At 40.1% G+C, this 27,910-nt stretch overlaps 2 long non-coding RNA genes across 4 annotated transcripts in view; both read right to left on the reverse strand.

The window, feature by feature from the left end:
- LOC135089756 (uncharacterized) overlaps positions 1 to 27,910 on the reverse strand; it is a 311,458-nt gene that overhangs the window by 222,737 nt on the left and 60,811 nt on the right. For all 3 annotated transcript variants that reach the window (XR_010261626.1, XR_010261627.1, XR_010261625.1), the window contains one exon: positions 6,292 to 6,367. This is a non-coding gene — a long non-coding RNA (uncharacterized LOC135089756). The remainder of the gene's footprint in view (positions 1 to 6,291; positions 6,368 to 27,910) is intronic.
- On the reverse strand, positions 10,234 to 26,669 carry LOC135089753 (uncharacterized). Its single transcript, XR_010261624.1, has 2 exons — positions 26,607 to 26,669; positions 10,234 to 10,799 (listed from the first exon to the last, which is right to left on the reverse strand). It is a non-coding gene; the product is annotated as an uncharacterized LOC135089753 (long non-coding RNA).

The raw sequence follows: 27,910 nt of genomic DNA on the forward strand, positions 1-27,910 counted from the left end.
TCCGTGTGGAACGCTCCGTTATCTGATATATTCGAATTGACATATTCGAATTAATGTTTTACCAATAACGTGAATGCAAAAGTGCTGTCGGGTATCTCCGTGAAATTACTTACGAAAAGTATATATTATTGAGATGAATTTTTGCAGAGAAAAGATCACTTCGATATATCAACTCTTGGCAAGGTGTCAGCAATATAGATGCAAGACGCTGAACTAAGATACATTATTACGAAAAAAAAAAAAAAAAAAAAAAAATATAAAAAAAATATATATATATATATATATATATATATATATATATATATATATATATATATATATATATATATATATATATATATATATATATGTTGTTTAAGAAAAGAGCAAACCAACTGTAATGGTGTAATGGAGAGAGCGAGATTCCAATGAAGAGAGATGTTGGACGAGGTGATACAATTTCCTAGAAGTTTTCGCTAACTGCTTAAGAGAGGAAAGTTTTCAGGAGTTGTAACGAAGATGAAACAGATAAAAACATCATATAATTTCCTAATCTTAAGTAAATGTAGATAAAAACTAAGGGAACTTACTAGGAACTTTAAAAATTCAATTACAATGCATTAGAAAACATAATTAATGAGAATATATTTGTATAGGGAATCTAATAATGTCTTTTTGGCAAAACAGCTATATTTCAAACTTGCTCCAGGAATAGGAAGACATAGGACAGAGGGGCAACACATGTGAGGACAATGGAGTACTTTCAGGTTGACTGTGAGAACTGATTTGTTCCATTCATTTTGAAGGGGGTGGGGTGGTGTGTGTGTGTGTGTGTGTGTGTGTGTGTGTGTGTGTGTGTGTGTGTGTGTGTGTGTGTGTGAAGATAATTTCCCATGGTGACTTAAGGCATGCAAACAGCTAGATTTGCGATTCATGTACTAATATTTTATGAAATATACATTTCAAACCTTGCACCTTTTAAAACACAATTTGTTAAGACGAAAAGAGAGGCACTAGCTCATGAATATAACTTGATACCTTCACCCTCTGGGTTAAATGGAGAAGACAGTAAAGTTAGGGAACACACTGCGCTGAAGGTAGTTTTGCTTCAATAAAAAAGGAACGAAACAGACATAAATAAATACTACCAAGCGTAAGCAATGCGTAAGTAATGCAAGACAGAAGAAGAAAACATAGAAATAGAAAAGAAGATAGCAAGATAATACAGCTTCACACACTACACCACCTAGTGGCTCAACCGAGAAGGCCTAAGATTGAGTCCCGGGCGCGGCGAGACACATGGGCAACCCTCTTAATGTGTAGCCCCTGTTCACCAACCAGCAGGTAGGCACAGGATGTAAGCCAAGGGGGTGTAACCTTGCTGCCCGTTGTGTAGCATGTCAGTCGCTATGAGCTCTAAACTCGTTCCGTAGGGGAACAGCTGGCTGGGTGACCAACAGACGACAGTAGGTAAATTATACACACAGAACATATAAACACTGCAAGCTTTCCGCTTCTTCCCATTTTATAACTAGTGTAACAATTATTGGTTCTGCTGCTGCTATAACTTTTTTTTTATGTAGGAAGGACACCGACCAAGGGCAAAAAAAAAATAAAAAAATAAAAAAATAAATAAATAAAAAAGCCCACTGAGATGCCGGCCCCCGAATAGGATCCAAAGCAGTACTCAAAAATTGAAAGATAAGTGTCTTGAAACCTCCCTCTTGAAAGAATTCAAGTCATAGGAAAGTGGAAATACAGAAGTAGGCAGGGAGTTCCAGAGTATACCAGAGAAAGGGATAAATGATTGAGAATACTGCTTAACTCTTGCATTAGAGAGGTGGACAGAATAGGGGTGAGAGAAAGAAGAAAGTCTTGTGCAGCGAGGCGGCGGGAGGAGAGGAGGCATGCAGTTAGGAAGATCAAAAGAGCAGTTAGCATGAAAATAGCGGTAGAAGATAGCAAAGAGATGCAACATTGCGGCGATGAGAAAGAGGCTGATGACAGTCAGTTAGAGGAGAGGAATTGATGAGACGAAAAACTTTTGATTCTACCCTGTCTCGGAAAGTGGTATGAGTGGAATCCCCCCACACATGTGAATCATACTCCATACATGGACGGATCAGGCACGCGTACAGAGTTAGCAGCTGGAAGGGTGAGAAAAACTGGCGGAGACGTCTCAGAACACCTAACTTCATAGAAGGTGTTTTAGATAGAGATGAGATGTGAAGTTTCCAGTTTAGATTATAAGTAAAAACAGACCGAGGATGTTCAGTGTAGAAGAGGGAGACAGTTGAGTGTCACTGAAGAAGAGGGGATAGTTGTCTGGAAGGTTGTGTCAAGTCGATGGACGGAGGAATTGAGTTTTTGAGGTACTAAACAATACTAAATTTGCTCTACCCCAATCAGAAATTTTAGAGAGATCAGAAGTCAGGCAAGAGATTTAATTTCTCTCTCTCTCTCTCTCTCTCTCTCTCTCTCTCTCTCTCTCTCTCTCTCTCTCTCTCTCTCTCTCTCTCTCTCTCTCTCTCTCTCTCTCTCTCTCTCTCTCTCTCTCTCTCTCTCTCTCTCTCTCTCTCTCTCTCTCTCATGTAAACTCTCTCTCTCTCACACACACACACACACACACACACACACAAAGGCAAAGCAACCCTCCTACCTCTCTCTCTCTTAGATGCGTCTTGTAGATCGCACAGTGTTTTACTTTTTTTTTGCGTGTGTGTCCGTCATTTTTACACATCTAAGGTGATATTTTTATTCGTTCGGTCAGTTTTTCCTTCAGCTCAAAAGTGAATTCCGCAGTGATCACTTTGCTTTACTTATCCACTATGAACATCATCAACTCCCACAGCTTCACAGGACCAAGGTCGCTGCCGCTTCGCTTGATCGCCTGCGAGGAGGGTGATTAGTGGATCAATTTGGTCAAGTTCGTACGTTCATGTGTCCACATTCCGTGATGAATATAATTTTAATGAAGTTCATACATTCTATGACAGATATAACGTCTTTGCACAAATCTGGAATCTCAACCTATACATATTCTCCCTTGGTTTTCATCTTATGTCTTATCACGGGGTCTGAACGTGACGTTATTATTGCAAGGATTCCTCTTGGGGCCAAAAACAGCCTCGCATTGGCGCCGAGAACCTCGGCAATCTAGAAGCAAGCAGCTTTCAAAGTGTGTTCGGAGGCCGTGGGATCTCAGCCTTACCCTGAACGGCGGCGCCCCGCGTGCCAGCGTCTCCGTGGCTGATTGGCGGGTCGATACCACCACCGCTGCTGCTGGCCCGCCGCTGTTGACGATTCCTTGCAATCTCGAGATACAGTTGCACGAGCCGGTAACACTATTAAGGTAATCATGCGAAAGAGAAAGACAGAAAATTCGATATGAACATAAGCATTCACGACTGTAAAGGTTTTAAGAGAGATGAGCAGCGTAGAGCGTGACGCCACGCCAAGAGTGATGGACCACTGGTACACACTATTGTCAGTGTGTGTGTGTGTGTGTGTGTGTGTGTGTGTGTGTGTAGGATCCTGCATACAAACATATATATATATATATATATATATATATATATATATATATATATATATATATATATATATATATATATATATATATATATATATATATATATATATATATAAACAGAAAAGTATCAGAACAGGTTTTAAAAACAGGTGGAACTTCCATATACACATTTCTTCACTATGAAATATTATCTAAAACTCTTACATTTGTATTGGGAATAAAATGTAATGTTATTCCTACTATTTATGATCGTTTTTTATCATTATCAATATTTTTATTATTACTATTATTACTATTATTATTATTATTATTATTATTATTATTATTATTATTATTATTAAAATTATTGTTGTTGTTGTTATCCTATTTATTAGTAGTAATAATAGCAATAGTTGTAGCAATTTATCATCAATATCAAAATTGTTTATATCTTCCGAACTCTCCATTCACAGGTATGAACCAGTGAGGCGGGAGGCAAGGAAGGGCGGGTGGCGGAGAAGCAGACAATTCCGTCTGCAGCCTCCCAGGGACAGTGCTAGACGGCATCTAGCTGAGGCAAGGCTTGTCTGCTCTCATCCAACCGCTCTGCCTAAATCTACACAACTCACTTTTTGCTCTGCTGCCCCAGTGTCTCTTTATTTATTAAAGCCCTACTTGTTTTATACTCTCTCTCTCTCTCTCTCTCTCTCTCTCTCTCTCTCTCTCTCTCTCTCTCTCTCTCTCTCTCTCTCTCTCTCTCTCTCTCTCTCCTGCAATATTCATCCACTACCTCAAGTATGAATAGATAGTTCTCTCTTATTTTCTCTTTCATTCTGCCCGTCCATTTTACTGCCTTTATTACTCTGAACTTGCTCGATATTTTCTTTCTTTCTTTCCCTCTTCTATTGTGTTCCATGCCATCCATCGACTACCAGCAATTTGCTTTTTTATGGTAACTCTCTTTTCTCCTTCTCTTTTACTACAACAGTTTTCTTTCTTGTGTTCCCTTTTCTACTTTTTCCACATATTTAACCGTCACTAAGTTTTTTTTTTTTTTTTCGTATGCACTGAACTGCCTACACCGTATCTTGTTAACAGTTTCTCTCTCAAGCAGTCACGGAAGACTGTTTTGAAGAGGCACGACTTGCAGGTTATGCCGTCATCCTTCACCTCCACTTCTTAAATCCAGGTCTCATATATTCGCCTTATAATATTTTTTCTCTACTTTGGCAGTAAATTTAGGAGTATTCTTTCTTTCTCCTTCTACATTCATAGTGTAATTTTATACTTTTCCGATACATAATTCTCTTTTATCACACTTTCCTCTTATTTTGGTTTTATATTATCTATTCTTTTCGTCTTTTTCATTCCGGCCATTTCCTTCGTCCTCCGTCTCAGGCTCAAACTGAGATATTTTATCAAGAACTTAAATTAGTCACAATGCATTTGAATTCAGCCTTGCAATTAATGATGGTGATGCTGATGACGACAGTGATGGTAATAACTGGGAAGCGCAGTCATAGTTCGAAAACATTAAATCTCGGACCAATATGTGACACATTAGCCGTTTACTCTGATATAAAGCAAAGGAACAATTAGTGAAACTAAGATTCAGCTTTTCAACCTCATCTAGTCGCTGACGATGAAGACCACGAAGAAACTCATTAACTCGCATGCAGAGAGAAAAAGACAAAGAAAAGGAAGGATATGGAAAAGGAGGAAAAAAGGTTAATTCCTAGCGCCATCTCTACACCCCTCGCTCTCAGGGAAACAAACACGAGCATCTCTTTACTGCTTCTCATGTAATCATGTTAAATGCTGAGTGAAATTCAAAGTTAATATCTTCTTTGATATTTCTTGAGTATTCTTTTTTTTTTTTTTTTACTGGATATTTTGGCCAAATATTCTTAAGTACCATGGATGTATTTCATCACGCGAGCTGCAGGCTTTATCTAGAACTCGTCCCATTTCTCTCACATCATGAGCTTCTTCACTCACACCTCGAATTTTCGTGGCACCCAAGGAAGAGTTTGATGCTGGTGTTAAAGAAGGCGCCTCCATCACTCCCTCCACGGCCTCCCGTAGTGTTAGCTTACGTGAAACTATATTTATTTATGTTAATTAAGAGAGAAGAGTGAATATAGATTCAACGAAGCGACTCAAGTGTTAAACATGGTAAAGTTCCCGATACACAGGAAACCCATTAAACATTGATGATAAATTTCCATCCCTTACCACACGCCAGCTACATCTTGTCTTGCCTTTCTTCGTCTCTTGATCCTCTACTACCCACACTTTGTGCCTCGCTGTTCCGTTCCTCAAGTTTACGTGACGGTATATCAATGCGTCATGGCGTCCCGTCCCGTGCTGCTGTTTTCCGGCCTCGACACTAGATGGCTAATCTCATTCGGATCACTAAATACTGGGGATTGTTTGGCGTAGAACCTGCCACACAGGCACAAAATAGAAACGTTCTGTTACTATTCCTATTTATGTTACTACTCCCACTATCAACTACTACACTACAACTACCACCCCTGCTGTTTCTGGGTTCCACTTCTGCTGCTTTTGTTTTACTCACATCAGTGGAAAAAGGGCTTGGAGTAATAAAGATGAAAGAAAAGTGCCGCTCCAAAAAGACTGAAGAAAAAAGAATTTCAAATACATGTCTGTAAATAGTCACACATTTATGACGCAGTCTGAACATACAGAAGACGAAAACTACACCACGATAACTTATAAGAAACACAGTGGACAACTAGACTTCGAGAGCCGTCAAATACCATACAGTGTTTTTTTACCTCGTCAGAGTACAAGGTTGGCGGCTATATCTATAGGCTTGACTGATGGGTGACGTGTGGCACCAAGGAACCCAAACTGCAAAAAAGAAAAGTGAAATTTAGAGATATTTTGAAAGAAAAATTTTTTAAAGAAACTAAGAAATACTACACTCCACGCCCGCCTTCCTGGCTGTAAGTGAAACAGCAAGGCGACGTGGCGATGTTTCAGCTTATCCTCATGAAAACATAATCATAGGTACCGCCCACTCCCGCCACTTTGGTGCAAAATAACGCTCCACATTTTTTTCCTCTCCGCGTCCTTAGCTGCGTCCGCCGTGAGGTACTAAGATTTTATTGTACGAGCGAGATATTTATAATGGTGCCTTAGTTTTCCCCGATGGTGTCTATGCTTCCCACCACAATCTCCTTTACGTTAAGCTCTGGGAGAGATACACCACGTAATGGGCTGCACGGAAGGCACAGAGATCGTTGGGTGTGCAGGGGAAAGCAGCCTGGGGATGAGATCATAATCCGTCTTCACCTTGATTGGTATTCGCTTCGTCCTTCTGAACCACACGACGCTCTACACATGGTATGGTATATGTATTTTTTTTTCTCTAGACCTTCTTCAGTGTAAACAACAATAAAAACAGTTAATCACTTTAGCCCCCTGTGTTAACAAACGTCTACGTTCAGTGCATTTTTGTCGTGAAGCACATACACGATACTCTTTCAAGCAGCAGATTGCGTTGCATCAAAATCACGATATGGTGCACCGTGTCTTCACCTGTGCAGAAAGAGAGAGAGAGAGAGAGAGAGAGAGAGAGAGAGAGAGAGAGAGAGAGAGAGAGAGAGAGAGAGAGAGAGAGAGAGAGAGAGAGAGAGAGAGATGGGGGAAGAGATCATTAAGAAACTTCTTTAGAGTTTAGCAGCTGAGCATATATAAATGAAATAAAATCACATAAATTTCTATCAGTCTTCCATAACAGCAACAACAAGTATCGGCACCATGATAATGAAGTAGAATCTTTCATTTCAATTCCTCACAAGAAAATACTACGAGAATGAGAAATTCGTTACAAGACCCCGGAGAGTTTATTGAACAAATTTAGGTTTGTTTCTTTTGTATATTAGTTTTCGTTTAGGGAAATTTTAATCTGATATAAAATAGATAGGCAGTTGCATTTACAGAAATCAGGACGAGGGTATCTCCCAGAAGAAGTACAGCAATACAGACAGGTTTCTTTCGTTTCCGGTTCCACGAGGAAGGAATCTTTACAGTTTTAAAGGTGGTAGTGTTTGTTACTTCTGACAAGGGTTTGACTGCTCTTGGCTAAGTTAACTTCACATGCTGTATGGTAGCAGAAGCGGTTACCAACGATCCGACTCCCTTATTCCCCGCCCCTAACACTCATGAAGGTTCAGCGCATATTCCGTATTTCCACATCAGATTACTAAAGCTTTGATTGCAGCTTAGACTCGTTCGGGAAAGTGGTATCAAGACACCTCAGGAAATAAATTTTCTCTCTCTCTCTCTCTCTCTCTCTCTCTCTCTCTCTCTCTCTCTCTCTCTCTCTCTCTCTTTCTCTTTCTCTTTCTCTTTCTCTCTCTCTCTCTCTCTCTCTCTCTCTCTCTCTCTCTCTCTCTCTCTCTCTCTCTCTCTCTCTGTGTGTGTGTGTGTGTGTGTGTGTGTGTGTGTGTGTGTGTGTCTCTGTCTCTCTCTCTCTCTCTCTCTCTCTCTCTCTCTCTCTCTCTCTCTCTCTCTCTCTCTCTCTCTCTCTCTCTCTCTCTCTCTCTCTCTCTCTCTCTCTCTCTCTCTCTCTCTGTGTGTGTGTGTGTGTGTGTGTGTGTGTGTGTGTGTGTGTGTGTGTGTGTGTGTGTGTGTGTGTGTGTGTGTGTGTGTGTGTGTGTTTGTACAAACACATACTGAGTTTATTCTTTCTCATTTCAAGTGTAAAATTAAGATAAAATAGTCAATATCTCCTCAACTTAACAGTGTGGTGAGTGGGCAGACACTAAGGAAAGAAATAACATTCCCATATGGATAAAAGGAGCAGAAGCACTAACAATAACAACAACAACAACAATGATACAATAATACAACAGTAATAACAACAACAATGATACAACAACAACAACGATACAATAATACAACAATAACAACAACACAATAATAATGATACAATAATAACAATAATAATAATAATAATAATAATAATAATAATAATAATAATAATAATAATAATAATAATGTATCCTGTACTGGGCGGTGAATACTAACGGGGCGGCAGGAAAAGCGCCGCGGTAAGAGGACCTTCTGGCATACTAATTTTCCAGCCGCGTCCCTCAACGTTTATAAAGAGCAGACTTCGTGAATGGACGCCCTCGATGTTTCACGGTAATGCCTTCTTTTCTTCTGTTTTTCTTTCAATTTTCTTTTTCATTATTACTATTATTATTATAATATTATTATTACTACTACTACTACTACTACTACTACTACTACTACTAGTTATCATTATTATTAGTAGTATTGTCGTCTCTATCAAATTTATTTCCTTTCTAATTTGACTGTCTTTATTTTATCTTTTTTTCGTAATCTTATCACTAATGTTACTACTGTTCCTGTTTTGGTTACTGGTATTATTATTATTATTTTTATTATTATTATCATTATTATTATTATTAATTATTATTATTATTATTATCATCATCATCATCAACATTGTTATTATTATCATTATGATGATGATGATAATAATAATGATAATAACAATAATAATAATAACAATAATAATAATAATAATAATAATAATATAATAATAATATAATAATAATAATAATAATAATACCGGTTACCAAAACAGGAACAGTAGTAACATTAGCGAAAAGATTACGAAAAAGATAAAATAATTTTAAGACAGCCAAATTAGATTACTTAATATTCTCATCATTATCGTTGACTACAAGTATAGTCATGGTACTAGCATCAGCAACAGTAGAACCAATAACACTTATAGTAATATGTACGCGTCAAATAAAGCACTCCCTCATACACAACACAATAAACAATGCTGAAAAAGACAGTTTTCCAGTAAAACAAAACAGATTCACGAGAAAAAAAAAAAGAGAGAGAGAGAGAGAGAGAGAGAGAGAGAGAGAGAGAGAGAGAGAGAGAGAGAGATGGAGAGGGAATCGTACTGGAAGGAAGGAATTTTGAGCTTTGCTCTCACTTTTCTCTCCTATCTTTTTCCTTTTCCTGCTCTTAAATATAAGGAAACGCTGATAGTTGGCAGAGAGAAAAACATTTCCCTTTTCTTATCCTACGCCCTCGCTTCTACTTTCCTTCATGGATGTTTTGACCCATTCATATTTGCGCTAATATATTTTTCATACTTTTGCTCAAAATTTCTTTACCCACGCTTTGTTCTGGTACACTATGTCTGATATTCTTCAGGTTTTCGTTTTATTTTCGTCTCTTCCCTTTTTTCTTCATTGAAAGTATTTATTCACTTTTCTTTTTTTTTTTTACTTGAATTCACTAGTTTAACATACAGCATTTCCTTTTTTCCTTTTTTTTTTTTTTTTTTCCCTCACTGTTCTCAACATCAGTTGTTCAGCCATTCCTCTCCTCGTCGTCCTCGCACATGGCTGGCCAGGAAGGACGGCTGGTGTCACCTGCATATGGAAAGCGACTGCTCTATTTTTTTCCACTAACTTTTGGAGAAGGAACAAGGCGCCAGACCTAAGCGTGGAGGAGGCGGCAGCGCCCGCCCATGGTGAGTGATTACACTCTTCCATTAATTAATTAAATCTTCTCACGCTTCTTTACCCTCCGGTGGGTGCCAGTTCTTCACCACCACTCCGTGATAATGGATAATTAACATTTATAAATGTCGACTACAAATTAGTCTGAAATGTATTTTCCGGGATACTGTTCACGTCTACTGACACAACATCGTGTTTGGGTTTACGAGAGTGAGAAAGAGAAGCCTCAAGGTGCGAGACTAATGGACGAATCGTGTCCCGAGTTTTTACGGAGAGAGGAGAACATTTCCGCGCGTCCTTGTTGATATGCGTCGCCGAGGAGACCTGGAGGAAGGATACAGAAGTGGATCGAAGGATACAGAAGTGGATGTTGGGTGCCAAGTCAAAGAAAAATGAGGACACGGGTATGTACTATATATGAAGGAAGCGGCGAGGCTACACTACTAAAGACTGGCACAGTCGCCGTGGTGTTATTTCCGACATCACATTTTTCAACACATCGTTTTCAGCGACCACGAAACTGATTAAAAAGTTCCTGGCCAGCAGGGGCCCGAGAGACAGTTTCCCTCTACAGTCTGGATGGGGTGAACGAGGCTACGGGTGACATCATCTGTGTGCGGCAGGTGAAGGTCGTCAAGAGGCCCATACGCTGATCCCTCTGCTCCCCTCCTCATATTTACTGCGTGGCTCAGGTGCCGAAAGAATGGCTTCATTTTTCTGGACCTAATCAGGTGAGCGGCAACCATGAGGCACTCTGGACCCTGCGTGGAGAGGACAGAGGCACGGTGCAAATATGAGGAAGGGAGAGGCGACGGGGAAGGAAAAATGAGAAAGGAAAGTAAATATGGGATAATGAGAGGGTAAGGAATAAAAAAACTGTAAAGAAAGAAGAAAAACCCCATTAAAAAAGAAGAAAATTCTTAAATCACGATAGCAAACATGAGGCTCACATGTCCTGATGTTAAATGAGCGCATGCACACACACACACACACACACACACACACACACACACACACACACGTGGGAGCAGGGGTGCAGAATTCTACAAAGGTGGAAGGAGTACTCCAGACAGAAGGCAGCCTTGCACCCATGTGTTGTATTAAGCCTGGTTCACACGAGCGATGTTTCCTTTTGTTCCCGAAACTTCTCTTTCTGTAACTTAGTTTCGGAACCCTTTTCGGCAGCAAGTTCTGTTTCCGTGCTACTGCCAGGTAGAGCCTTCCCCCGTGTTTCCGGGAATTCTTTAGCCCTTCTCAAGATAAATTACATGAAGAAATAATGTTTGGGGAGTTTTTGTGGACTAAGGATCTGATAATATTACTGTGTGAGATGGAGGAGATGCACAGACGGCTTTAGGACCAGAGACAAAGATTACACCAGTCTTCGGGTCTAGTTCTGATGTGGCCCATGAACTGAGGTGTCACTATCCTATAATGGACTAGGAAACGCTACTTTCACAATGTATCTCTTCTGTATATAATGAGAAGAGGCATGTAGTTACCTGTGTAGCCAATCTTGTTAAATAATTAATTAGTAAAAGTGAACATGAATGTTACGTTCTTGAAAGCCAGAAATTACAGAATTCTTCTTTCCGCTCCCTCATCAACCAGATAGTAAGCAAAAAAGTGTTCCTATTGCTGTCGAGTAAGACTTTGCATTCCTTTTTGGTTGTGTAAAAGGTGCGCGTGGCTTAGCTTGGTGGTGTGCTTGTTAACAGTGGATAGCGTGGGATTGTGCGGGAACAAAGTTAGGTGATCGTCCGCTAGGTAGTGAAACAAGCTACCGGTAACACGAGAACATGAGATGCCGAAACAAGCGGATACATTGGTCGGGTGAACAGTGCTTTAGTTACTCACATGCATTATTCTTTCGTCGTTCAAACGCTAAATCGAGAGAAAAAAAAAGGCGTATTCGATTTTCATTCATTAACATCTGATTAATATTCATTTCCTTAACCATTTATCTTTTTTTTTCCTTTTAGCGAGGGATTTCTCTCTCTCTCTCTCTCTCTCTCTCTCTCTCTCTCTCTCTCTCTCTCTCTCTCTCTCTCTCTCTCTCTCTCTCTCTCTCTCTGTCTCTGTCTCCTTGTTATTTTCCCTTTGAAATTTACTGAGCCATATCCTCTTTCCTCTTGTCTCCCCTTCCTCTTTCCCTTCCTCTTCATTGCTTCTCTTTCTTCCAGTCCCCTCCTCCTCTTCCTCCTTTTTCCCTTCCCTTCCTGTTATCATGGATTGTTCTTTTCTGCTCTTTATCTTTGACAGATTTTTTTTTTATTTATTTTCTATTTTTATTTACTTAATTGATTATATATATATATATATATATATATATATATATATATATATATATATATATATATATATATATATATATATATATATATATATATATATATATATATATATATATTTATTGCGCGACTCTTCGTGAGGCACGTGCCCTCTCATGTGTCTGAGTTTGTGTATGTCTGATATGTGTCTGCCTGTCTGGATTTCTCTCTCTCTCTCTCTCTCTCTCTCTCTCTCTCTCTCTCTCTCTCTCTCTCTCTCTCTCTCTCTCAGGTAATGACATAACTCATCTCAATAAATGTATAACATTAAAAAACATTACCACAGATATGACAAGGCGGTGCAGGGACAGGCAAGGTACGCTTAAGAACTGAGAACAATATTAAATAGTATACATCAGATGAGAATGATCCTATACAGAATTACTGCATGGCTAAGATAATATAAGAGAGAGAGAGAGAGAGAGAGAGAGAGAGAGAGAGAGAGAGAGAGAGAGAGAGAGAGAGAGAGAGAGAGAGAGAGAGAGAGAGAGAGAGAGAGAGAGAGAGAGAGAGAGAAAATCCAATACATATTTTAATACATGTCAATTATTATTCAGTGGAGTTATTGAGTAAATGTAAATTCGTATAACACCATCTGGCGGAGAAAAATAGTTCTGAATACGAGAGCCTTTTAGAGGAGGGAAAGTATTATGCTCTCTCTCTCTCTCTCTCTCTCTCTCTCTCTCTCTCTCTCTCTCTCTCTCTCTCTCTCTCTCTCTAATGGCACGATATAGGAGGTGCAGAAGCCTGGCCCGCGTGGCGTAATTAAGCCGGCAGCCTTTACTGGTGCTCACAGCTTGGAATATAATAACGCGCTCTCTTCCTTTCCGCTTTAAGCAAAATTTCGCAACATTTTTATACTCGTAATCAGAAGAATTGCTTCCTGCCAGTCAGCATCATTAATTTTTCATATTTACTTCCCAGTTCCATGAAAAAGAATAGATATGAAACGTACAAAATGCTCGTTTTTAATGTACTGTATAAACTTATAATCTTATCTAATACTCTTTTTGACAAAACCCTGATTCAGAAAATAGACACATTGTTGTCTAATTATAAAAGTTTTAAAAGCAATATTGAGTAACTTACATGCACCACTAAATCACGGAACATCTAATTATAAAAGTTTTAAAAGCAATATTGAGTAACTTACATGCACCACTAAATCACGGAACACACTTACACCGTTGAGACTGAGATGTTAGCGCTCGTACAGACACGTTGTTACTACTTTTAATGTATTTTATATATTTATTTTTCTTTTTATAGATGGATACGAAAATTAGTTCAACTTCATATTGTAAAGGCGCACTGTGATGGGAAGACAGAGACTTTCACATCACCTTTACTGTGTCTACAGTCTATACACATTTCCTGGCGAAAGAAAATTTTGTCTAATGATGATGAAAAAAGACAATCCTGTTTGCAAAATTAGCTCCTCGAGTCTTGGCGTCTCCCTATTTTTTTTTTTTTTTAATTTGCTTATTATATTATTTCAAGGCCAGGAAGGAGGCTTCGCTGAATTGACGTTTCGATCCAGATGCTGTGTGTGTGTGTGTGTGTGTGTGTGTGTGTGTGTGTGTGTGTGTGTGTGTGTGTGTGTGTGTGTGTGTGTGTGTGTGTGTGCGCGCGCGCGCGCGCGCGGTTAGTACTTATGCCAGAGGAAGATCTCCCCGCTGCTCATCAATAACAATCTACACGCGAGAAGATAAGCTACAGCCTTGCATGCAATTACCACACGAGGAGAGTAATTCACTCTCAGACTAAGACAAACTTGATAAATATAAATGTACACGAATGTACGCATACAAGTTATTGATTTTGGGAAATTTATAAAAGATTCTGATATCTCGAGGGAGCCACTCTTCACTGGTATGGGGGGTGTTGGAGGTGTAGAAGGGGGGAAGGGAGAGGTGTTGTTGTAGTTTGGCCCAGCAAGGAAGGAAAGGTTTTTGGACGCTGTCCAAGAAACTGTCGGCATGTGGCATGTATGTAGACTTGTGCATATTATCAAAAGACAAAATGTTGCATATTATCAAGAAGCAATAATGCTGAGAATAAACAATTATTTCATATTATATATATATATATATATATATATATATATATATATATATATATATATATATATATATATATATATATATATATATATATATATATATATATATATATATATACACACACACACACACACACACACACACGAAGCAGTTAGCAAATGACAGATATTTTTTTTTGTACGTGTCAGTGACGAAAGTGTAAAGGTAATACAGCAATACAATGGTTAAGTGCTAGTTTTTAAAAGATAAATGGCAACTCACCAGCTTCACGACGACTGCCCGGTCGACGACGAAGACCGGATGTTTTTTTTGAAATGGTCAAATTGTGCTATGTTCTGTGAAGTTTGTCCCTTTGTGTATTTGTATTCTTGTACTGATGGTAGGGCTTCGTATTGTCATCTAGACGATACCATCTTGAGCTGCTCCAATAGGTTCAGCTGCTGTAGAAGTACCGGGGAAACATCCTCTCTCACCGAGATGCTGATACAAACATTCTCTCATGGAGATGCAGATAAAAACATCCTCTCTCACGGACATGCTGACACACACTGTAGAGCTGACACACACTGTAGAACACTTATCTCGGTGTCTTTTGTCTGGGTCCCTGCGTTTGTATTATGCTGCTGCAGCCTGGGCATTCCAATGAATGAATAACATGTCATGAATATCATTATATGAATATCATGTTCATATACTCACTGTTACTGAATGTGGAAGGCATCTTCATCGCAGCAAAAAGATGCACTTTGGCAGTCAGCTGATTGACGAGGCTCGTCACTTAGGTGTCAAAAACGTTAACTGTTTGAGTGTTGCAGTGAGTCGCCATGTATGTTTAAAAAGTAACACTTAACAACCACTGCATTATTGTGATAAATGTACATTTTCTTCACTGGCACATACAAGAAATTTAATCTGTCATTTGCTAAATGTTTCCTGTAAAGCTTTGATAGTGTCGATTACACACAAAAAATTATCACCGAATGCCGCGAGGTGCCACTGGAGTACGTAGCGAGTCGAGGAGGGAAGGGAAGGAGGCGGAGGCTCACCAAAGCAAGCACTTCCCGCAATATACAACTTACACGTTAATTTCTCGCAAAATACAGCAAAACACAGCTTATGTGTATAATATTTTTTACTCAAAATTACTTGAATTATCAAATCCCGAAATACGTACCTTAACCTGCGGGGCACCACGTATTACTGTAATTCCGGGCTGTTCCAGCACAGTCCAACTCTGTTGCGAGATCAAGTGGGAATGCCTCAAAAGCGAATGAGATCCACTGAAGACAGCAGGATTTGGTGCCTCTGTGTTTGAGCCAACGCCTCTTTAAGGTAGGTCTGCAGGTCACTACGCTTTGTTGGTTAAATAATTTGGTAGGCTTTCCCCGGGTATTTCATAAATACCTTTCGAATGCCTGTCCTTTACATTATACAGTTTCTTGTTCTTCTCGTCTTCTCGGCTAGCTGTTGTCAATATTATTCGCTTATTTTTAAGTACAAGACTGCTTGGAAACCTTCTTAAATAGTTATTGAAGTCACATCGAGCCCTTTGAAGAATATAAGAACCTAAGCTGCAAAAAAACCTTAAATAGTTATTGAAGTCACATCGAGCCCTTTGAAGAATATAAGAACATAAGCTGCAAAAAAGCTAGTAGGCTAATAGGTTGCGGCAGTCCTTTATTATCATATCATAAATTAATACTACTCGTAAATTGATGGTTGCCGCTCGTCCGTTCCCCCTCCACTAACACAATGTCTCGGGGTTGTCACTTGATCTGCACACCCCCTCCCGTCACGGATGCAGAAAGATTGGAAAATAATATAATTACAAAAAATGAATCCTGATTATGAAAATAAAAAGTTTGACCGCTATCGGAGAGCGTTCGTTGCTTTGCAAATTGCAATCCCTACGCGGGAGAAAATGACCTTTGCCAACATTACCCTACCAGGAATAGTGCCGCATAAAATTTAACGAGTTCTTCAATCATAAAAAAAGAAAAAGTTAATTTCCAAAATAGTATGGGACAATCCCATTAAACCTTAAACATGCAGGCACAGATGATTCATTAGCGTTTTTGTACTCAACTTCACGAAAAAAGGGTTACATTAAGCTTTGCAAGTGAATAATCAACATAATCATTATCCACGCCTTTCACTATAACCAAGTAACACGAGAACCTCTCTCTCTCTCTCTCTCTCTCTCTCTCTCTCTCTCTCTCTCTCTCTCTCTCTCTCTCTCTCTCTCTCTCTCTCTCTTTGGGGACACTGATCTAAGTCAGCCTGCAGATGGTTGTATGGAGCATTTTGAGTTAAATTATGCAACAGAACTTTTTTATGCAAGAAGGCCACTCACTGGCCAAGGGCAACAAAAATTATATATAAAAAAAGGACCACTTAATGCCAGATCCCATAGAGAATTCCAAATGGAAAAATCAAGTAATGGAGGATAAGTGTCTTGAAACCTCCCTCTTGAAAGAATTCAAGTCATAGGAAGGAGGAAATACAGAAGCAGGCACTGAATTCCAGAGTTTACTAGAGAAAGCGATGAATGATTGAGAATACTGCTTAACTCTTGTATTAGAAAGGTGGACAGAATAAGGGTGAGGCCGCGGAAGGAAGAGAAGCATGCAGCTAGCAGGATCAGAAAAGCAGTTTCCGTAAAAATAGCGGTAGAAGATAGCAAGAGATGCAACATTGTGGCGAAGAGAAAGAGGCTGAAGACGATCAGCCAAAGAAGAGGAGTTGATAAGACGAAAAGCACGGTATGAGTGGAATCCCCCCCCCCACCACCATTACATGTGAAGACAGGTGTGATGGACAGATAAGGCCCCTGTACAGAGTTAGCAGCTAGGGAGGTGAGATACACTGACGGAGACGATTCAGAACACCTAAATTCATAGAAGCTGTTTTAGCAAGAGATGAGATGTGAAGTTCCCAGTTTAGATTATATGTAAAGGTCAGACCGAGGATGTTCAGTGTAGAAGTATGGGATAGTTGAGTGTCACTGAAGAAGAGGGGCTAGTTATTTGGAAGTTATTTGTGTTGAGTTGATAGAAGGAGGAATTACTACGTTTGCTCTGCCTCAGAGAATCAGAAATCAGAAGTCAGGCGTTTCTGTGGCTTCCCTGCGTGGAAAAGTGCAGGGTGGTATCATCAGCGTAGCAGTGGATAGGACACGAAGTTTGGCTTAGAAGATCAATGATGAATATTAGGAAAAGAGTGGATGAATATTAGGAAAAGAGTGGGTGACAAGACAGAACCCTGAGAAACACCACTGTTAACAGACTTGGGAAAAGAACGCAGATCGTCTACCACAACAGCAATAGAACGGTCAGAGAAGGATTGAAGCTGTAGGAGGGTAGTTTAGAAATTAATGTTTTGTACCAGACTATCAAAAGTTTTTCATGTCTAAGGCAATAGCGAAAGTTTCACCAAAATCCCTAAAAGAGGATGACCAAGACTCTAAGGAAAGCCAGGAGGTACCATTAGAGTGGCCTTGATGGAACCCATACTGACGATCGGATAGAAGATTGTGAAGTGATAGATGTTTAAAAATCTTCCTGTTGAGGATAGATTAAAAACTTTTTTTAGAGTAGGAAATTAAAGCTATAGGACGGTAGTTTGATGGATTAGAGCGGTCACACTTTTTAGGAACAGGCCGAGTGTAAGCAGACTTCCAGCAGAAAGGAAAAGGTAGATGTTGATAGACAGAGTTGGAAGAGTTTGACTAGACAAGGTGCAAACACGGAGAAACAGTTTTGGAGAACAATAGGGGGAATCCCATTATGTTCACAAGCCTTCCGAGGGTTAAGGCCAGCAAGGGCATAGAAAACATTACTGCAAAGAATCTTAATGGGTAGCATGAAGTAGTTGGAGGGTTGAGGAGAGGGAGGAACGATCCCTGAATCATCCAAGTTGAGGTTTTTAGCAAAACTTTGGGCGAAAAGTTCAGCTTTAGAGATGGATGAGATGGCAATGGTGCCATTACCATCAGGTTGAAATAAAGGATGGAAAGACGAATATGAGATGTATACAGAACAGATAAAGAGTGACGCTGTAGTCGTAGCTAGATGGTGGAAAACTCAGAAAATTCAAGAGCGTGGGGACGAAAGCAAGTTAAGTCGTTGCGCACATAGACGCAATATCCAGCTTTGGATTGAAAATGAGGATAGATAATGTAGGAAGGAACAGAGAAGGGTCTATCGTCATTTGCCTAAGACACCTGTTTCGATGAGGAAAAGAAGAGGAGGATTAGTAGAGAAGAAGTGGTGTTCTACAGATTGAAAATTAGATAGAAGGCCGCGAATGTTGCAGACGTTAATGCAGAAAAGGTTGAGGGGGGTGTCAAGATATTTAGGGTCGATACCAGAACAGTCCGATCTGGGGACATCTGTGGTCCCCTCCGCAGAAGGGGACTGAGAGACTGATGCAGGAGTCGCCATACTAATTTATGATTTTGAGTGAATGGTGTGTGTGTGTATTTGGGTACATGTAGTTTTGTGTGAAGGAAGATAGTAGTCTTCAGAGGTCATGCTGTGACTGTACCCTTGTGTTGTGAGACACAAAGGGAAACGTTCAATGAGATCACAACTGGGTTATTGATAAGTTCACAGCACCCCCTGCTCCAGTGCTTCAGACCTCACTGGGAGTAATTATCGTTTCGGCAGGTGTCTACTGCCTTCCCTTCAAACCACTACCATAATTATTAGCAAGAAAAAAGTTTTTATTTTTCATTTATTTACTTTTTTTCTACTTTTCTTTTAAAAATACATATTGGTGGGGAATGGAAGGGTATTAACAATTCCATGAGCGACCAGGCCCCTACCCTTTCGCTTCTTCAGTCGCAAGTAACTGAAATAATAGTCACTATCAATAACTACACTACTGCAGAATGGTAACATATTAGTTGTAATGTGTTGTGGCGACATGAGTGACCCAGCTAAATGTGGACTCACCCGAAGTTCTCTGGCCCCCATCATACTCGTACAGCTGTAGGGAGAAGGGAGCCATTGGACACAGGGTGTTTGCTAGTGCAGAACATGTCTACGCAAATTTGGGATGACTTGTTGCATAAATGAGAACTGACAAGTATTGTCTGTGTTCCGCTGTGAAGCTATCATCTGAGAGTGCTTTGGTGTGTTCTCAGGATCTGGTGACTATCGCCTGAGGCAGCTACTTCTCTAATCATCTACACACCTTTACTGCATTTTGTTTTTCTTGTCCTCAAGTCCTTTGATTAGCTGACAGTCTCCTTACAAAATCTGACATTTGGCAGGTTATAAATAGATCCGAGGAGTTAATAAACAACGTTAATCACTGTAAAAAAGAGTTGTGTATGTTACTCAACCACTGATTCATACCTTCCATAGGCAAAGAAAGATAGACTACTGATTGGAAAGGTTCTAATGAAAAAAAAACCCGGTTATCTATAGTGTCAATATTTGTGAATTTATATCATTATATGTCTATATAGTAAATAAAAAATAATAATGCATATCATTATATGTCTATATAGTAAATAAAAAATAATAATGCATGAGTGTATGCCTAAAGTAGTATTGCAGTATTTCCTGTTACTTGCTTAAAAAGGAAAGCAAATAAAGTAGACCAATACATTTTGAAGGCTGAACGTTTGTAGAATTCAGAACTAAACTCGCTTTTACGTCCGTTTTCCATAGTCTATTAGGGCTAAGACGGTGCCTTCTGAGGGATTACTTTCGTTTTAGCATTTAGGAACCGTTACCCGGAGTGCATGCCCTTCCTAACCTCGGACCGTGGTCAGGACTCGAACCCGTGCGCCTGAAGAACTATCGGCCTCAAATGCGCGCTTGCTGCCGCAGAACTAATATCACAACAAAAGTACAGTGATACTACGGTAAAAAAAAAATAAATAAATAATAATAAATAAATAAATAATAAATATAATACGAATGGTAAATAACACACTCACCAGGACAACAGACTAGATGGCTAATGTGCCTATGCCGTGCCCTCTGTTTTCAATACTTGCAAATTAACAGATACAATGACATTTCGCCAAGCGAATTTGTAAATAACAAATACTTCACCCACCATATTGCTTCCTCCGTACTCAAGGCTCAATTTTTAATCGGAGTCGGAAGTCATTAAGCTTGTTTCAGCCACTAATTCTGTGTTTAGCAATATCCGTCCAACACAAGTCCTCTAATCTGCCGGTGGTCTCTCAGTTGACAGGTTTCGTTAGGTGATAAAGGAACTGAGTTTTTAAGGCATTGAACAATACTCGAGTTTGCTCAGCCCAAGTCAAAAATTTTCCAGTAATCAGAAGTCGGGCGTTCTGTGGCTTCCCTGCGTGAGCTTTTTAATTGCTGAAGGATTACACGTCTCGCACTTGACAGATTTCGTTAGGTGATGGAGGAATTGAGTTTTGAGGCATTGAACAATACTAAATTTGCTCTCCCCCAATCAAAAATTTTAAAGTAATCAGAAGTCGTGGGTCCTGAGGCTTTCCTGCGTGAGCTGTTTAATTCCTGAAGGGTTATACGACTATGAAAAGACTTGGAAAAGTGCAGGGTGGGATCATCAACGTAAGAAAGATTGGATAGGACCAGAGGCTTGGATTAGAAGATCATTGATGAACAATAGAAGAATGTGGATGACAGGAACACCACTGTTAATAGACTAAGGAGAAGAACAGAAGAACAGTAACCGTCTACCATAGCAACAATAGAAAGGAAACTTGATATGAGGTTACAGATAACAGGATTGAAAACAAATTACGACGTACATGAAAAACAAATTACGACGTACATTGTGTGTGTGTGTGTATGTGTGTGTGTGTGTGTGTGTGTGTGTGTGTGTGTGTGTGTGTGTGTGTGTGTGTGTGTGTGTGTGTGTGTGTGTGTGTGTGTGTGTGTGTGTGTGTGAGCGAGTGATGAACTTTGTTTTCTGGATGAATAACCATATATTCCTTCCAGACTTTCGTAAAAAAACATAAGTAATCAAGTGTGCTCTATATCAGATATTTCTCATTTTAAGAGAATATCTCTCACCCGGTTCAGCCTGTGTAAGGGTATTCATTATTTTACTTGTATTCTTTTAAAAATGGTCGGCTAAGTAAATGAATGAATCGAAACATCTAAGTCTCTTTCGGATTCCTTTCAGCACACCAGCTCGACGTAACCTTATTAATAACGACACAAAAACAGATATAAACGGTACTCTCAGACACTACCTCATTCCAGTTACCAACTTTAGAAAAAGACTGACGAGTGACAATTTTTACTGCATCTTAATTATCTTTCGTATTGCTCAGTTAATCACATTCCGTAATGCATGAGTTACGAGAGAGAGAGAGAGAGAGAGAGAGAGAGAGAGAGAGAGAGAGAGAGAGAGAGAGAGAGAGAGAGAGAGAGAGAGAGAGAGAGAGAGAGAGAACATTTATGTACGTACTGAGCCAGATATCTACTTACCTACAGTACATATTATAAGTACTGCATACGTATATGCATGTATACATATATGAATACATATAGATAGGTAAATAAATCAATACATATACACAGGCAAGCAGAAAATAACAAACAGCGGTCATGGATTATCTCAAGTATTTTGTATAAAGATTTTTCTTTGTAATCTTTAAAGTATAATAATCCTATTAGCATCAAATAAAGCCAAGTCATTGACTGTAAAGAGGACCGAGAGGGAAACAATGAATATGAAATATGTAAATTGTAGTGTTCTTGCAAGGAAGACCAGGAAAAAAATAATAAAACATAACACTCCTGGGTTATGAGTTTTAAAAAGAAAAAAAACAGGACAAAACTCATGTGGTCGGGTCACGTTATGAGGAGAGATGAAGAATGTGCGAGGCGTCGAGAGACGGAAATGCCGGTGCCGTAAAGGAGGTGGACGAGCTGAGAAGAGATGGAAAGACAACAGGAAGGAAGGCGTGAGAGAGAGAGAAGAATATTTCCTAGACGTAGTGAGAGATGGAAGCGGCTCACCCACATCAGCGACCCCATCTGAAAAGGGGATGAAGCTGCAGGACTACACAGTATTCATCACAGTAAAAACACGTGAGAGACGCCACTTCAATCCACAGCACTGCGTACCTTCCCCCACTGGAGCTGCAAGTACACAAAAATCTTGCTGTTTATTCCATTTTAGTGACACCAATTAGATGAAAATGATACAACAAACAACAGCAGCAGCAACAACAAGAATGACGACGAAGACGACAGCAACGGATACGGAGAGAGAGAGAGAGAGAGAGAGAGAGAGAGAGAGAGAGAGAGAGAGAGAGAGAGAGAGAGAGAGAGAGAGAGCAGGACGAGCTTAAGGCAATAAATAATACATCTTTACCAGTTTGTAATTGTCCGTGTGACTCCTTACCGGCCACAGAATAGCTCGTACCACAATTGTCTATCTTATGCAATATAGTAAACTACTGTGTTTTCCCCTCGTTGCTTCCTATCACGCTCCCTCTTCTTATGTGTGGGTTCTCGCAGCAGCCCTTCTCTAATCCTCCTTTTATTCCCCGCCCTCTTCCTCACTCCTGAATGTGTTTAATGCCTGTTTAGGACTTGATGAATACACCCATCCCTTGCTGTTTGTAAAGTTAATCTCAAAGGGAAATAAACTTTGGACTGGAACCATGGAAGACAAAGGAGGAGGGAGTGAAGTGGGGCGAATAAGGAACGAATGGTGGAGACAACAGAACAGAAAAGAGGAGTAAGTGAAAAGTAAAAAAAAAAAAAAAAAAACCAAGACCACACGAGAAAACTACATTTGCTTTCATCACACAAAGAACGACACACACACACACACACACACACACACACACACACACACACACACACACACACACACACACGTATTATACTCACTAAATAAATCACTTACACGACTCAATCAAGGGGATGTCAATTTTAAGTTAGCTGTACCACTGTGCCTTTGTGGAACACCAACAAGGCGTGATTACAACCGATGTCGACCTCCAGCAACGCCCGCATGAGTTAAAACTGATATAGTCACACGAAGAAAGTAAAACACAAATCTTTGAAAATATATTGGTGAAAATTCTAACGCCCTTTCGCTTAGCATGAACCAGTGGAAACAGGATCACCAGTGTTTTGTGATTCGTTACCATTAACAAGAGAATGAGATAACCTCCATTGCGGTGTGGAAAGAGAAGCAGAGTTTTGTGGTCAGGTGTGGGGAGGGAACCCTGCACCACTACCTACACTTGGTCCTGTAAGCCATTCGCTAAGTACATAATAAATGGAGGGCGAAGCGTGTCAGGAAGGTAGGCTTGCGTTATCCAGGGCCAGAATGGCTATTAAGGCCAAGCTGTAGTAATGGTGTGTGAACCTGACTGCTGCCGCTTCATAACACCCACCGTAACAAAACCCTGCCAAGTTCTGCCCATTTTCCATGTATTCACTCCCTAACCTTTGCCCGCCACTTGAGCTGCATCCAATTGGCAGCTTGCGCATTGTATCTCCTCCGACAACATCCACTGCTGTCCATATTAACTCTCCTACCCATCTGGAGTTCCAACACGCACAGACACACACACACACACACACACACACACACACACACACACACACACACACACACACACACTAGCGTGATTGATCTCAGTCTTATCCAAAGGTCGGTCACAATGGGCTCAGAGTGCTTTCCTTGCCGGAACAGCTGGCTGCGTCGCGAGACCAGAAGACCGTAAGTGCATAACCTTCCATATCGTACATTATTCCTTCGGTCGGTGTCACCCTACTAAATACCCCTCGTCTAACAGAACCCCATCCATCACCCCACGATCCACCAATCTACCGAACAACATTCAATCCAACTACAAAATACTTTCACTTAATCAAGAACACTACGTCACCCTCCACGATTAATGCATCCCCACAAATAACCCATCGAATCACTGCTGACGTCATTCCTAAACCGAGCTCCTCCTTTCCCCTGACACACAGAAAGCCAGGCTCAGCACTATGCAGGCTGAAACAAGGTACGTTCACACCTTCAGGAGCTTCTCAGACGATGAACACCACAGCAAGGAGGTCACACCTTCAGGAGCTTCTCAGACGATGAACACCACAGCAAGGAGGAAGCCGTGCCTCTCAGCAAGTAGAGGTTATTACTGAAGTTTGCGTATCCAAATCAGCTCCGCCACACTCTACCAGCTTCACCGCACTCCACCATGGTCAAGGAGTGTGGAAAAGAGAGGGCAGGTCACTAATGGTGGCAACCACACTCACTTGACCTTCCACATTATTAAAGTCGGGAATCCTAAACAATTACCATGATTACCTCCGAACGTGGTATCTACTTGGCTCATTAACTGCGTATTTTAGCATCAAATACTTTGAAAGTCTCTCTCTCTCTCTCTCTCTCTCTCTCAGCCAGGGATCTCAGACATGAAGGGAGGGAGGGTCTCTCTCTCTCTCTCTCTCTCTCTCTCTCTCTCTCTCTCTCTCTCTCTCTCTCTCTCTCTCTCTCTCTCTCTCTCTCTCTCTCTCTCTCTCTCTCTCTCTCTCTCTCTCTCTCTCTCTCTCTCTCTCTCTCTCTCTCTCTCTATCTATCTCAGATCTATCTATCTATCTATCTATCTATCTCTCTCTCTCTCTCTCTCTCTCTCTCTCTCTCTCTCTCTCTCTCTCTCTCTCTCTCTCTCTCTCTCTCTCTCTCTCTCTCTCTCTCTCTCTCTCACAGCCAGGGATCTCACTCTCACTCTCTCTCTCTCTCTCTCTCTCTCTCTCTCTCTCTCTCTCTCTCTCTCTCTCTCTCTCTCTCTCAGCCAGGGATCTCAGACATGGAGAGAGGGAAGGAGGGAGGGATCTCTCTCAGCCAGGGATCTCAGATATGGAGAAAGAGAGAGAGAGAGAGAGAGAGAGAGAGAGAGAGAGAGAGAGAGAGAGAGAGAGAGAGAGAGAGAGAGAGAGAGAGAGAGAGAGAACCAGTACATACCAAATACTTTCCATGTACCGGAAGGTGAACAACGCTTCTGCTTTGTATAACCACTTTTATTTCTGAGTTTACGCTAAAACCCCGCCTTTAAATTCATGCGTGCGTCCTCTGCCTGATTTGCATGAGGTAATGGCAAATCCTCCAGTGCTTCTCTGAGACCTCGGAAGTTTGCCAATCTGAAATTCGGCTCCATTATACGGGTTTTACTTCTGCGCCTCATTATTACCGGAATATATCTTCACTCTAGAGCTTAAACAGTGGTCACAGAAATCAATGCGTTTCTTCAAGGCTTTTACATTATCGACGCGTTACGTAAGACTTAATTTGCTGTTTCTCCTTATCAGCTCGCTTATCGATTATGAGTGGCAAGTATCTTTAATGAAGTTATCGTATTCTACAATTTTTTTTTTCATTCATTCCCACTCTGCTGTTCATCAGTCCACAGGCTACTAAAACTGACTTTACTAGCTCTAATTACCTGGTGTACTGAATTATAATTGGTAGCTTCGTTAACGCGGCAATCTGTTTCATGCAACTGGCAGCGAGATGCTCAATTTTTACATTTTCTTCCTTTGCAATGCTAAATGTACTTAGATAAGTTCTAAAAAAAATAAATCAACCTCTAAAAAAAATAAATCAACCTCTTTTTTCGTGATGTATGAAATATATATATATATATATATATATATATATATATATATATATATATATATATATATATATATATATATATATATATATATATATAATACTGTTACAAGCACGGGTAGAAGTTGGCCGACTAGGGGTATGTTGTACCCTTTCTTATAGCATAAGGTAGTGAAACGAGTATGAAATAAAAGTTAATCATTATTAAACTAAATATCCACTACCTGAAGCTGGCATAGCGCATGCAACTTATCTAGGACACAGTGATCCCGCTTGGGTTCAAGTAAGTATGTTATAGTACAGTTACCATAACATGTACAAGCTAATGAGCAATAAGGAAAATCAAAGTTGACGAAACATGCACAGGTTAATGAGCAATATGTTATTGTAACATATACAAGTTCATAAGCAAAAAAGTTAATGTAACATGTACCAGATGATAAGCAATAAAGAAACACAAATATATACCCAAAATACAATACAAATATAAGTAGTTCAGGCGTGTACGTAATTAAGAGTGTGAGTGTATGTGTGTGAGTGTTCATCACGTCTTTTTTTAACTCACGATGCTACCGAATCCACGCAGCAGGAGAAACGATGGTTCCAACTGCAAGAAGCGATTACGACCGACGAGATGTGGAGGTGAAAGTCAGTCGTCAGCTTGGTTAGCTTGATCGAGACGTGAGTCGAGACGTGTTTCTAAAGCTTCGTCTTTATGATACCGCTACGGTGTGGTCAAGGCGGTATTCGAAGCCGATGGTTGGTTGGAGAGATTAGTGGTTGACGAGGCCGGGTACGATGGCCGTAATAATAATAATAATAATAATAATAATATATATACATATATATATATATATATATATATATATATATATATATATATATATATATATATATATATATATATATATATATATATATATATATATATATATATATATATATATATATATATATATATATTCCGATTTTAGCCACGAAAATCTCCGATGCCTGCAATCATAATTCAAGTACACACACACACACACACACACACACACACACACAGATTGACGGTTTTGAAAGAAAAAAAAAACTACACAAAGAACTTCACAAGAATGTTATCCACAGGGACTGTGCCTGTGTTCACTAGACCCAGGAATCCGGCCTTGGAAAAAAGAAGATTGGCTCGTGACTTGCGAAACACTCAGGCAGATTAGCGTCTGGTATAATGAATGTACCATCTTTATTATTCATAACGGCGCCTGGGGTTCAAGTCGCGTAGCAACGTTCTGGGATGCATATTATCAAATATTATAGACCTCCCCTCCACACTCTTTACACTTTTAAAACGTTTACTTGTCACTCCTGTTGAGGAACAAAAGCAGGAGTGGCGTTTGTCATGAATCTGTATCTCTGCGTCCACTGATGAATGGCCGTAAGGTATTGGTTGTCCAGGCCAGTATGCATTGCTTCCCTTGGATCTTTGCTTTCCAAATAGAAGGAAAAAAAATGCGCGGCACATGATGAGGTGAAGGACTCAGCGGCAATGGTGGAATGTACGGTAAAATCCCTCTTATCCTGCATCAACGGGACCGCCGACATGCCGGATACTTGAATATTGCCGGATACTTGAATAGAAGTGAAATTATGTCCACAATCACCACCCTACACTCACGCATCTTACCATAACAAAGATCAGCTGATCTTAATCAGCAGCTGATCTGATCAGCTGCTTAAGTGTAAGCACAACACGCTTCCTCTTTTCTACAACTTTAGGCATGATGAAGGCGTCAGGCGATAAACAGTGCACACGCGGGACTGAGTCACTGAGTAAACACAGTGCAGTGGGCCGCGGGTGGCGCGAAGCAGTGCGCTCTGGTGGCGAGG

This window comes from Scylla paramamosain, chromosome 3, assembly GCF_035594125.1.
Source record: "Scylla paramamosain isolate STU-SP2022 chromosome 3, ASM3559412v1, whole genome shotgun sequence".
In the NCBI taxonomy this organism is placed as follows: domain Eukaryota; kingdom Metazoa; phylum Arthropoda; class Malacostraca; order Decapoda; family Portunidae; genus Scylla; species Scylla paramamosain.